Genomic DNA, 14290 nt, shown 5'->3' with positions numbered 1-14290 from the left:
CTCTTCAGGAACCACACGTTTGTCTGGCCTCTCAACAGATACCCCTCCGTTGTGGTTGCACCTAAAGTACAGCTAACTGTATCGCTGAGGCATGCAAGCCTCCCAACCAACGGCAAGGCTCGACCCCCTGCACGATGCTACGAATAGTGAGCTTAGCCTGCACCCCACGTGCGATGCTAGTTGCCTTCACCACATCAACCATCCACCGAAAGGAACCAAGAATGGCCTCATAACCCAATCGTCAGACAGCTGGTTGTAACCAGTGTGCTCGTTAGCCGCTGGCAGGGCTTTCTCCAAGTCTCGGACGGGACCTCCCAGCAAACACACCGAGGGCGATTTGGCATTTTTTCACGTCTTGCGTGCTATTTTCTTAAGTGGCCCAATTACCCACCCATCGGTGGAACTCCCAGTGACTACCTTACCAGCCTTCTGCACTCGTCCGGACTGAGCAGGAAAACTGGCCACTGGCCCAACAAGAGAGGCATCTGGTGCTGGCTCAGAAGTGTTACCAACAACGGGCAGCACCTTTCGTACCCGTTGCGAAGCGTAAGGAGTCATCCGTGCAGCCAGTTCCCACTTTCGCCTTCCGCTCAGAGACGCGCAAACCCACCATTGTCCGGCACACACTCTTGAGTGAAGACTGACCGGTTATATGTTGCTTATCGGAGATCGCAACAACAGCCGCGTTATCAGGGGATTTCAATAGGTTTCACAGGTCTCGTTTCTGGTGCCCCGATGTCACCGCATCTTTGAGCAGTAGCCTGAAGCCTGTTGACCGTGGATAACGCAGCTTCCAGCTGTTTACGGACAGCGACAAAATCCCCTTGCGTCCGCACATAACAAGCACAGTCCCTATCCATACCGGTAATGAGTATAAAAACTGTATGAGATCTCAAAAAACACAACAAAGCAATCTGGACAAACTGAGAAGAAAAGGCACACCACCGCAGAAGAGAAAATTATCAGCCTATGGCGCTACTGAAGTTAGAATGTATGCAACATGTGAACCAGAAGAATAAACAACCACCAAAATCTGCTTTTGAAGAAATTTAATAATCTAAATTAAAATGTATCCAGTTAACGAGAATAAGTCGCTCTTTGTCAAAAACTCGTTGCAACTCACAAATTAGACGCTCTACTGTCATGTCCTGCTGCAGAGACAGGAACTACCTCCAGACTGTCGAGTTGTACGACTAACTGCCTGTACGCACGAAAAGAAACGGCTGTCGCGATACAGACGGCGAAAATGTGCACTATATGCTAATTAAAACGCAGAACGGTGGGTACTACATACACAAACACCAAGAAAGTTAAGACTTTGAACTCAAGTGCACACAGTAAATGTAAATGGAGATACTGTGCGTGTGATGTCTTTTTTCAAACATGTCCGAAAGAGCGGAGACCGCACAAATACAAATATAAATAGACTGAGATGACGTAAGTCATGGGATAGCAATATACACGAATAAATATTTCGGTACTATCGCGTACAGAAGGTATAAAAGGGTAGTGCATTGCCGAACTGTCATTTGTATTCAGGTGATTCGTGTGAAAAGATTTGTGACGTGACTGTGGCCGCACAACTGGAATTAGCAAACTTTGAATGCGAAATAGTGTTTGGAGCTAGACGCGTGGGAGATTCCATTACGGAAATCGTTAGGGATTTCAGTATTCTGAAATCCACAGTGTCAAGAGTGTGCCAAGAATACCGAATCTCAGGCATTACCTCTCACCAAGGACAAATGCAGTGGCCGAGGGCCTTCATTCAACGACCGAGAGCAGCCGCATTTGCGTAGAGTTGTCTGTGCTAACAGACAAGGAACACTGCGTGAAATAACCTCAATAATCAATGTGGGACGTAAGATGAGTGCATCCGTTTGCACGGTGCGGCAGAACGTGGTAGCAGACAATCGACGTGAGAGTCTTTGCTAACAGCACGACATCGCCTGCAGCACCTATCCTGAGCTGATGACTGGAAAGCCATGATCTGATCAGAAGAGTCCCGACTTCGGTTGGTAAGAACTGATGGTAGGGTTTAAACATGAGGCACACCCACGAAGCCATGGACCCAAGTTGTCAACAAGGCACTGTGCAAGCTGGTGGTGGCTCCATAATAGTGTGGGCTGAGTCCACATGGAATAGACTGGGTCGTCTGGTCGAACTGAACCGATCATCGACTGGAAGTGGTTATGTTCGGCTACGTGTTCCCAAACAACCATGGAATTGTTATGGTTGACAAGCGCCATGTTACGGGGCCAAAATTGTTCGCGATTGATTAGAACAACATTATGGACAATTCTAGCGAATGATTTGGCCACGCATCGAACATTTATGGGACATAATAGAGAGGTTAGTTCGTGCACAACATCCTGCACAAGCAACGCTTTAGCAATTCTGGACGGCTGTGTGGCTCAGTATTTCTGCGGGTACTTCCAACGACTTGTTGAGGCCATGCTACGTCGAGTTGTTGCACTACGCAGAGCAAAAGGATGTCCGACATGATACTAGGTCGTTTCCCATAAATTTTGTCATCTCAGTGTATATTCGGCTTGACAGCCATTCAGATCATTTCAGTGCGGATGCACTCTCTCCTGCACTCTTCCGATAATGCTGCGAGCAATGAGAGTGGTGGATACGGGGTGCAACGTAAATGGTGTGCGATAGCATGGGAATTTGGGTCGGACGGTAAGGGTGCTCGGATAGCGGAAGCTGTTAGTGTAGCTGTCAGATGGAGACGTTAAGCTCAGCGGCGCCCTTGGAGCTAGTCGAGAGGAGTAAGCCGTCTACCGGTACCAACTTTTACCTTCTCTTCTCTCTTTAGCCTCATCCAACACACACATCACATCGTATTACACACATTCATTACAGTCACCTTTACTTATCAGGAACACTTAAACACGCAACTGTGCGGCTGGTCCCGGTGGAGGTTCGAGTCCTCCCTCGGGCATGGGTTTGTGTGTTTGTAGTTAGGATAATTTAGGTTAAGTAGTGTGTAAGCTTAGGGACTGATGACCTTAGCAGTTAAGTCCCATAAGATTTCACACACATTTGAACATTTTTTAAATATACAACCCCGACACTTTCCGAATGAAAGGTGCCGTTGTGCGCAAAGGACAGAAAAACCTTCTCTATTAGGCGGGTAGACCTACCTTTGGCAGTCTCCCAGCCAGCAATGTCAAACGATTTTACTTTTTTAATGTCATTTTTCGTAGCAGAACAGTGCCGCCATATGTGGTATAACGTCTGACTTAGCTTATACTATTCCAAAAGTAAACCAATATAACACGATGGCCCAATTCGCACTTGACAGTGCTTTTTGAGTAAGAAGTTATTACATGTTCTATTAGGTCACTAACCTGATTGTAATACATAATCTTTTTTACATGTGGGAACGTATTGTACATATCTGCATGGAAAAACTGTGGATGAAATAAACAAATAATTATCCATCCCCTACCTTTCATAAGTCAGCAGTTTCGGACCACTCACGTCCAGCATCGTTGGACTACCGATGTAATTTCAGTTTTTAATGTCACTTTTTCAGGGTTGCTGTAATTAATAGTATCTGCCAGTAGAAGTGACTATCTGCGAGAGACGTTCAATAAGGAATGCAACATTTTTTTCTCTGGTCCAGTTTAGGTTGAAAAATGCGGAATTTGTTGTGGGACACTGTGGAATATTCCCACTTCAGCAACTATAGTTTCACGAACTTCCGGTTGGTGGTGGCGCTATACGTAGCCTTCAAAATTTCGTCTGTAACCGAGGTGTGTTCCAAACAGAGAGCTGTCATTGAGTTTCTTTTGACGGAAAACCAGAGCATCGCAGATGTTCGTAGGCGCTTGCAGAATGTCTACGGTGACCTAGCAGTGAATAAAAACACGGTGTGTTGTTGGGCGAGGCATCTGTTATGGCAACAAGGTGGAGCAAACCTGTCCGATCTCCCGCAGCGCCTCCTGCAATCTTGGAACGTGCGGACATTCCCATTCGAGGTAAACGACAGATCACAGTCAGACACCTCGCTGCTCAACTGGACGTCTCTGTTGGTAGTGCTAACACACTTCGCAACCAGTTGGGGTTCTCAAAGCTGTGTGCTCAGTGGCTCCGAACAGATGACCCTAAACAGCAACGAAGGACCATCTGCGCTGATTTGATTGTGCGTGACGAGGCTGATCGCGAAAGTTTTTTGTCGAACAACGTCACTGTTAATGAAATATGGGTTCGTCACTTCGAGCCGGAAGCAAAAAGGCAATCCGTCGAGTGCCACCATACCACCTCTCACCCGAAGAAAAGTTCGAAGTCCCACCTTCAACCGGTAGTCATGGCGACGCTCTTCAGGAACTCTGAAGGACTATTCTGTTTGATGTCCTCCCTCTCGGTGCAACGATCAATTCTGCAGTGTATTGTGTTGTCATCAGGAAATTGAAGAAACAACTTCAGCGTGTTCATTGCCACAAAAATGCAATGGAACTTATCCTCCTCTGTGACAATGCAAAGCCTCAAACAAGTCTGCGCATGCTATAGGGGCTCTCAAAACTTGATTGGACTGTTCTTCGTTATGCATCTTACAGCCCGGTGTCGCACCCGCCGACTTCCGTCTGCAGTATGTGATGATGGGGAGGTTGTTGACGTGGCTCCTACGTCGAACAGTGCACCTCCTAGTAACGTGGCGTAAGGCCGTCGCATTGAAAGCAGATATGTTGAACGACACGGTTTTCTATGCAAAGTAGTGGGGCGTATTGGAATCATGAATAAAACCGACCTGCATTCAGAAAAAGGAGTGTTGCATTACTTACTGAACGCCGCTCGTGGTACAAAGATCGCCGCATCTACTTCGGAAATTAGCTGCGCACTGTCATAATTGAGGGGTGCGTTTAGTGCTATTTAGTGCACGAATGTCTGTAAGGAGAGGAAAAAAGGAAGATCTGAACTCGGCATCGACTGCTCATTAAGTTTGGAAATTACGACATTCGAGAACATCGTTATAAGGAAGGGACACGATTGTCTAACACCTCATAATCAGTGGTTAAGCACAGCCTCGGTTTCGGGGAGAATAAAGAAGGAAATACGCCGTGTCTTTTCAAGGAAACCATCCCGGCAGTCACCATCACCGATTTAGGGAAACCACGGAAAACCTAAATTCTGATGACAGGACGGGTATTTAAACCACCGTCCTGCCAGTGTGTTACCACTGCGCTAGACTGTTCGCTGAAAGGCAACCGGTGAAAGTTCACATCATTCCGTTTCAACTTTCTTAATAACTAACGTTAGAGCTAATGTCATTGACCGGCCATTGCGTTTGGGTTGTAGCATTTGTCTCTTCTCGAAATAGGTGAATAAGACTGAAAGGACCATTTTCTCGTACAATATTTGGGAAGATTGTTACAGCTGAAGAGGATCTCCCTAAATTAATTACCATTTTCTCTTAAATTTGAACTAATAATACTTTTTCCGTGTGCCTTCAAAATAAACTGAAAAACTAACAAGTTGCTGTCTCTTCTGTGGTGTATTTCAGTTACATTGAATGGTTTAGGCAGCCAATTAGGCCGCTGATGGTGTTTGTTTGGTCCGCCAAGACTTCCAGAAAAATCCGCCTCGAACCGAAATTTCCTTCCCGTGCGCGACCGAGGATTCCCTCTAGAGCAGCCACGTCAATACGCATGTGCATTGCTTTTCCGGTTGATCTGATTCAAATGGCCCTGAGCACTATGGGACTTAACATCTGTGGTCATCAGTCCCCTAGAACTTAGAACTACTTAAACCTAACTAACCTAAGGACATCACACACATCCATGCCCGAGGCAGGAGTCGAACCTGCGACCGCAGCGGTCACGCGGTTCCAGACTGAAGCGCCTAGAACCGCACGGCCACACCGGCCGGCGATTGATCTGGTTTATTTCCATTTTGCCTATGCAAAAGTAAATGTATAAATTTCCAACATCACAGGAACTATGAAATACTTGAAACACTTAAAACTTGTGAAGAATATTATGTGTTTATGGAAGAATGGGCAAACACACATTTCTTTGTTGATACACGGAATAAAGCAATGTGTGTATTGTCTCGTGAAACGATAACGTTGTTTCAGGAGTACAATCTGAAACGACATTAGGAAACAAAACATTGCGAATTTGGCTTCAAATTTTCCAAGTGAAAACGTAAAATAAAAGTTCCAGAATGTATTAAAAGCCTGAAGAAGCAACGAACATTATTTGCAAAGCTACAGGTTGAAGTTTCAGGGTAGTGCATAATCTCGGTAAACGCAACAAGCCTTTTACGAATGGCGAGTTTATTAAGCAGCGTACGGTAGTGTCTGCAAGCATAGTGTTCCAATGTTACAAGAAAATTTGAAAGAGTATCGTTATCAAGAAAGCCTATAATGCTGCGCACTGACTTAGTGACGAACTCGCAGAGCAGCTGAAGACTGCGAGCAAAGATTTTGTTTGGTTTTTTTTGGCAATGGATGAGAGCACAGCTAACGAAGACAGAGCGCAACTACTAATCCTTATCCGTGGAATTAATGAAAATTTCGCCATCACAGAGGAATTACTTGGCCTAGAATCAATTAAAGAGAGAACCACTGGTCAAAACTTGCTCGAGTGTATTATGAACTGTGTGGAGAAAAGTGGCTTTTCCTCGAACAGAATAATAATCATTACATCAGATGTGGCTAGAGCTTTCAGTGAGAAAAATGTAGGTATGGTAAAGCTTTTAAAAAAGAAGTTACAAGTACAAGACACGTATAGTGACGCCTTTTCATTGGATTTTCCATCGGGAGAGGCTTTGTAAAGCTGCACGGTACTTAAAGCATGTGGTACGAGTAGATCTTGTTGCTGGTGGTGTGAACACAATCAGAGCAGAGGTACTATACCAACGACCGATCAAATCTCTTCTACCCGATGTGGTGGCGGAGTATGAAAACGTAATTTACGAAAACGGTGTGACGTGGTTGAGCCTAGGCGAAGTGTTAAAAAGAGTCTGGGCATTGCAGGATGAAATTTTCTTATTTCTGGACACGTAGGAGGTATCTAATGATTTTGTTACAAAAACAGGATTTGAGGTGTGGAGGTATGGGATGATGTTTGCGCCTGATGTATTTGAAAAATTGAATGAACTGACTGTGATACTGCAGGGAAAGAGGTTGTTTGCACATGAAATCTGGAGTCATGTAAAATCATTCAAAGCAAAACCAGGTGTGTTTGTAAGGCAAGCAGATGAAGATAATTTCTGTCATTTCGCTTTATTAGGTAAACTGAAAGTGTCTGAAAGTGTTTCTGCGAAGATTAGGGTTCATCCGCATAGGGTTTAGAGAACAAATTCGCAAGACGATTTCAGGACTTGTAAGAAAATCAAGCCTCACTTCAATTTGCTATATTATCTCATCACCGCTGGTATTGACACAGCAGCTGAGGAGCTTCAGCCTGAAGTTATTGACAAGCAGTTACATCACACTGTCGAAGAAATATTTAATGTTGTAGCATTACTTGACTTTTTCAAATCTTCGTCAGCTGAAAAATTTCCACGATTGAAGATATTTGCAGAGAAAATGTTGTCAAAAAATGGTTCAAATGGCTCTGAGCACTATGCGACTCAACTGCTGAGGTCATCAGTCGCCTAGAACTTAGAACTAATTAAACCTAACTAACCTAAGGACATCACACACATCCATGCCCGAGGCAGGATTCGAACCTGCGACCGTAGCGGTCGCTCGGCTCCAGGCTGTAGGGCCCAGAACCGCACGGCCACTCCGGCCGGCCAAAATGTTGTCTATATTTGGGCCTGTGAGTTCTTTATGAACTTGCAACATGCTGCAGGTGAAAAATAGGTGCGCAACATGTTTTATAATCTAAATATATGGTTGCAGCTCCGTCATAAGTTGCATTGAGAAGTATCTTTTTTTTATTTCTTGACGGTGACTAGTTTCGGATACCATTTTCAAACCATCCTACATAGAAAATTACAGCTGAAAGGGAATTTTATTCAAACGAGGCACGTATTTGCAATGCAATTACAGTACACCAATATAAATGTAAGGCATACAAATTTGTCACGGTTTTAAGAGTTGCCTTATTAGTTACATGCCGTATTGCAAGTGTGGCAATAGAGGCGATAGCCTATGTACTGCCCCTGTAGCGATGATCAGAGACTCAAGAACAGTAAACAGACCACATAGGACGGACATCGCAGAAGTATGACCTCGATATCGATGGAACGTTAAATCAAATCTTTCTTCCTTCCTAGAGGGCGCTGATAGCGGCTCGCGTCAAAGATAAAATGTCTACTATATTCCTTATTCAATAAACATTTGAACTCCGATGCGCGTCGCTGTTAGCGGCCTCTAGGTCCTTACCTGGTAACAACTGGCGTCTCCACACACCATTCTCTTAACACCTGCCCTATGTGGTCTGAGTCAGTCATAGTGCCGCTTTGATCATCACTGTAGGGGCAGTTTTCGTACATAGGCTGTCGCCTGTATTGTCACACGATACGGTATGTAACTAGCAAGGTAACTCGTGAAACGAAATTACCATGACAAATTTGTAATCCTTACATGTTTATTAGTGTTCTACAATTTTACTGCAAATATGTGTTGTGCCTCGTTTCTATAAAATTGTCACGTGAATTGTAGTTTTCTTTGTAGGATGGTTTGAAAATGGACACAGGTGTCCGAAACTAGTCTCCATCAAGAAACTTTCCAATGCAACTTACGACGGAGCTACAACCATTTATTTCAAAGTTTTTCTTGTTTGAAGATCAACATGAGTCTCTCTTTGACAGACATCATCTTGCAGACTGTGAGGAGAATGTCCTCAAGCAATGATATAAAAAAACTGCAAAAAAGTTTAAAAGAATACATTTGACTAATTAAACTGGTTCCAAAAATTAAATGTTCTTGTAGACGTAGATGATGTTAAATTAGCAGAACGAAAAAATGAATAACACTAAGACTATTTTATTGATATTTATTGATATTTATGGTACAGCTTATACCTTCTCTGAAAAGCAAAGTTAACTAATGCACGTAGTAATTTTAAAGGTGCGAATCCCCGAGAACCTCCGCTTCCACAAAGGGGCACTCGAGCCGAAACAACTGGCCAGCGCTGAGCTGAGCTTTTATTATACTACGCTGCGCCACTGATGACGCCGCTTGTACTTCACTAGGCCCGCCCACCCGTGGCGCAGCAGTCTCTCGTTGTTCACGCTAGGTAGTTTTTTTGATCGTTGTGTTTGGTCGTTGCGGACGTCACATGACATCCGTTCAAGTTCGTTGTTGATCGTTGCACTCACTTTTTTTATTACACAGGCCAACCAGCTCTCTGACCGAACACGCTGAGCTACCCTGCCGGCTGCATACACAGGGTGTGCGTAAATTCCCGTTAAAAACTTATAGAACTTGTAGATGGAGTGAGTACATAATATTCTAAATGGTAGCCCATCTCCGGAAACGACAGCCACCGACGCTACAGAGCGTCAAAGTTAAAGATGCCAATGCCTGTAAATGTATTTTTAAACAGGGTGATTCAGTGATGATGTTACAAACTTTCAAGGATGATGGAGAAGGACAAATGTATGAATTTGAGGTAAGGGACTGTACCATAAACGAACGAGTCTTGAAGTTATAAGCATAAATCACTCTGCTACCTCTGACAGTGGAATACATGCCCGGTACTGTTGTTGGTTTCAGAGACGATAGTACGGACCAAACCAACAAAAGAATGTCTAGTAACCGTGGGCTCTAGAATGCATACCTTAAGAGTTATGAGCACTTGTTCAGTAGAGGAGATGGGTTTCACATTAGCGAAGATGACCAAGTGCTCCCAACTCCTCAGGTATGCATTTTAAAGCACAAGTTTATTGGACTTTTTTCCCTGTTTTGGTCCGCACTACCTCATCAGAAAATTGCCTACCCAACAATAATAGCAACAGTAGTACCAGTAAATGTATTCCAGTCAGAGATTTCAGAACGGTGTTCTCTTATACCTTTCGATTCGTTCGTTTATGGTAGAGGCACCGTTACCTGAAATTGGATGATTTATCCATCTCCATCGTTCTTGAAAGTTTGTGGCATCATCACGGAATCACCCTGTATGTAACACATAAATTCATATACGCTGGCGCCTATAAGTTTGGCTCTCTGTAGCGTCGTTGGATGAAGTTTCCGAACACGGGCTGCTATTGAATATACTCGTATTATGTACTCAGACCCCTCTACAACTCCTACAAGTTTGTAACGGGAATTTCCGAAGACCCTGTATGTATACTTGTTAAACGACGTGTTCCCTCATCACTAATGCACAGTAGACTGATCACGTGGTGGCCAAACCGAATGTTGATGGCGGAATTGACTCAGAATTTTTCCTTTACTTCATTTCGTGTTGCTAATAAACAAAATCACCATCAGTTTGCATAGAAGCGCCGCCGGTGTGGCCGAGCAGTTCTAGGCGCTTCAGTCTGGAACCGCGAGACCGCTACGGTCGCAGGTTCGAATCCTGCCTCGGGCATGGATGTGTGTGATGTCTTTAGGTTAGTTAGGTTTAAGTAGTTCTAAGTTCTAGGGGACTGATGACCTCAGAAGTTAAGTCCCATAGTGCTCAGAGCCATTTTGCATAGAAGCGTTAGGTGTAGCCGCGGCAGCCTCCCACACACGCATAATAAAAATGATTAAAAAAATCATACGAAGTAAGCTGATACTTTGTTGATACGTTTAGTATGTTGTAAGCAAACGGAAAAAAGTCGTCAGCTGACTTTGTTGTGAGGCATTATACGTTAGCTTCACGCGTAAACATGGAAAAAATAAGCAATGAGTATGGTGACACTAAGAAACCTTAAATTTGTCTAAGTGATAGTTAATTATAACAGTTTAAAGAAAAAAATAGTTCGCCGAGTTTTTCGAGGCTGTAAAGTGCTCAGCTCACGACTGTTTTAATATAATGAATGAATGATGTAATTTCGTCGGAGAGGGAAACACCTGATGCAGTGACACTGACGCAACGCCTCCGCGCGCATAGACGCAGGTCTCGTTAATCAGAATTGATAGATGTCGGAAACCAAGAAAACTGAAACTTCGTACAAAACAGTAGTTATCTCTAACACTTCCGCGAAAAACTCAGCGAACGATTGTTTTCATTAAACTGTTGAAGGTAACAATCACTTAACCAAATTTCAGCTTTCTTAGTATAATTTTACTCGGTACATATTTTTCGTTATTCACGCTGGATACCCTAAAACAAAGGCAGCTGACTACTTTTTTCCGTTTATGTACAACGTAATAATCGTATCAACAAAGTCTCAGCTCTCTTCATATCAGTTCTAATATCATTATTAGGCGTGTGTGGGAGGCTGCCGCGGCTACACACACCGCATATGCGTAAACTGAGGTTCGCTTCGTTTACTAACAATACTAAATAAACTGTAGCAAAGATTCGTAGCTTTCTTATTTTTATATGAATGTAAGATTAGTGTTCTCTCGCACCATGCATTCATATAATTGATTCGCCTCGACGAGCAATGAATCGACCAGCTCCGATGCGTACGCAGAATTACGCATGACATTCTGCAGGAATCGCAAAGTAGCGAGCATGAGAAACACGGACGGGGCCTGCGGAAAGGTGGAAACGTGAGTCGGCCAAGAGGCGCGCAGTGCGACAGCACTGCGTGCGTGTAGGAGATCCCGGGCACGAATCTCGGTTCCGCACACATTGTCACTTGCCGCCGCTGATTCCGCGATCCAGCTGACATCAATAATCCCTTTCCCTTCTTTTTCTTTCTTCCCCCTCGACCTTCAAAAAAAAAAAAAAAAAAAAAAAAAAAAAAAAAAAAAAAAAAAAAAAAAAAAGGCTCTGAGCACTGTGGGACTCAACTGCTGAGGTCATTAGTCCCCTAGAACTTAGAACTAGTTAAACCTAACTAACCTAAGGACATCACAAACATCCATGCCCGAGGCAGGATTCGAACCTGCGACCGTAGCGGTCTTGCGGTTCCAGACTGCAGCGCCTTTAACCGCACGGCCACTTCGGCCGGCCCCTCGACCTTCAATTTAAATAATATTTCTTAATGCAATTTTGTCAAATAGAGTCACGGTTGGAGACGGCGGCTGCTATATGAAACAAATTGTTGATGTTGTATAGCATCCAGCAAGAAAGTAGTTTTAGGTTACTTCATTTTAAAAGTTTCGTTGCCGGTTTCGAATTTTTCACAATTCATCATCAGACGGTTTTTTTATGCTTTCATCAAAACAAATTATACGTTGGTTTCCTGTGGGTTGCGCTAGGATAATCAATAATTCACAGCTACAAACGTGTAACCAAATGCTTACACGTTATTTGTTATAATATTTCTTACTTTTGGTCTTCAAAAGTGGCAACTGGCACGCGAACGCTAGCAGGATCCATCTGATACAATGCCCCGGGGCGACTCTCCACTAGCAGCGGTTGCCAGTCCACAGCCAGCTTGTGGGCGCCACTGGCTGCCCTAATCTAATCCGCTCCTTAACAATCAATTCCCAATGACGCCGGGGGCGCAGCTTGCTTCGCCCGCGCGTGGCCTAGTGTAATAGAGGCCTTAACTGTACTATAAGCTTCGCCTCCCCTGATCTCTTTGCGAGAACACCTGCAGCTTCTGGTTGTGGGCAACTGTGTCACGCGACGATCTGCGAGGTACATTTTGTCTATTACGCAACTTTGTGCCTTACATTCATCGACGAGAAAAATATTTTGCTCACATTTGTTGTTCGCCTGAGGAATTTTACGCAAAGAAAACTCTTTCACTGTTTATGTATCACAACACATTTTTACAGACTTATACTGCAGTAACCTATTATTTCCTCTCGCCCATTAAAATTGCTACACCACGTAGATGACGTGCTACAGACGCAAAATTTAACCAAAAGGAATAAGATGCTGTGATATGCAAATGATTAGCTTTTCAGAGCATTCACACAAGGTTGGCGCCGGTGGCGACACCTACAACGTGCTGACATGAGGAAAGTTTCCAACCGATTTCTCATACACAAACAGCAGTTGACCGGCGTTGCCTGGTGAAACGTTGTTGTGCTGCCTCGTGTAAGGAGGAGAAATGCGTACCATTACGTTTCCGACTTTGATAAAGATCTTATTGTAGCGTATCGCGATTGCTGTTCATCGTATCGCGACATTGCTGCTCGCGTTGGTCGAGATCCAATGGCTGTTAGCAGAATATGGAATCGGTGGGTTCAGGAGGGTAATACGGAACGCCGTTCTGGATCCCAACAGCCTCGTATCACTAGCAGTCGAGATGACAGGCATCTTATCCACATGGCTGTAACGGTCGTGCAGCCACGTCTCGATCCCTGAATCAACAGATGGAGACGTTTGCAAGACAACAACCATCTGCACGAACAGTTCGACGACGTTTGCAGCAGCATGGACTATCAGCTCGGAGACCATGGCTGCGATTACCCTCGACGCTGCATCAGACAGGAGCGCCTGCGATGGTGTACTCGACGACGAACCTGGGTGCACGAATGGCAAAACGTCATTTTTTCGGATGAATACAGGTTCTGTTTACAGCATCATGATGGTCGCATCCGTTTTTAGAGACATCGCTCTCAACGCCCATTTGAAGCGTGTATTCGTCATCGCCATACTGGCGTATCACCTGGCGTGATGGTATGGGTTGCCATTGGTTACACGTCTCGGTCACCTCTTGTTCGCATTGACGGCACTTTGAACAGTGGACGCTACATTTCAGATGTGTTACGACCCGTGACTCTACCCTTCATTCGATCCCCTCTAAACCCTACATTTCAGCAGGATAATGCACGACCGCATGTTGCATGTCCTGTACGGGCCTTTCTGGATACAGAAAATTTTCGATTGCTGCCCTGGCCAGCACATTCTCCAGATCTCTCACCAATTGAAAACGTCTGGTCAATGGTGGTCGAACAACTGGCTCGTCACAATACGTCAGTCATTACTCTTGATGAACTATGGTATCGTGTTGAAGCTGCATGGGCAGCCATCCAAGCTCTGTTTGGCTCAATGCCCAGGCGTATCAAGGCCGTTATTACGGCCAGAGGTGGTTGTTCTGGGTACTGATTTCTCAGGATCTATGCACCCAAATTGCGTGAAAATGCAATCACATGTCAGTTCTAGTATAATATATTTGTCCAATGAATACCCGTTTATCGTCTGCATTTCTTCTTGGTGTAGCAATTTTAATGGCCAGTAGTGTACTACGGTGGTGACACATATACAGATGCCGGCATTATCGCATACAGAAGGTATAAAAGGGCAGTGCATTCGCGGAGTTGTCA

This window comes from Schistocerca americana, chromosome X (assembly GCF_021461395.2).
Source record: "Schistocerca americana isolate TAMUIC-IGC-003095 chromosome X, iqSchAmer2.1, whole genome shotgun sequence".
NCBI classification, from domain to species: Eukaryota; Metazoa; Arthropoda; class Insecta; order Orthoptera; family Acrididae; genus Schistocerca; species Schistocerca americana.
The sequence above is the reverse complement of the archived record's forward strand: the minus strand, read 5'-3'. Positions refer to the sequence as shown.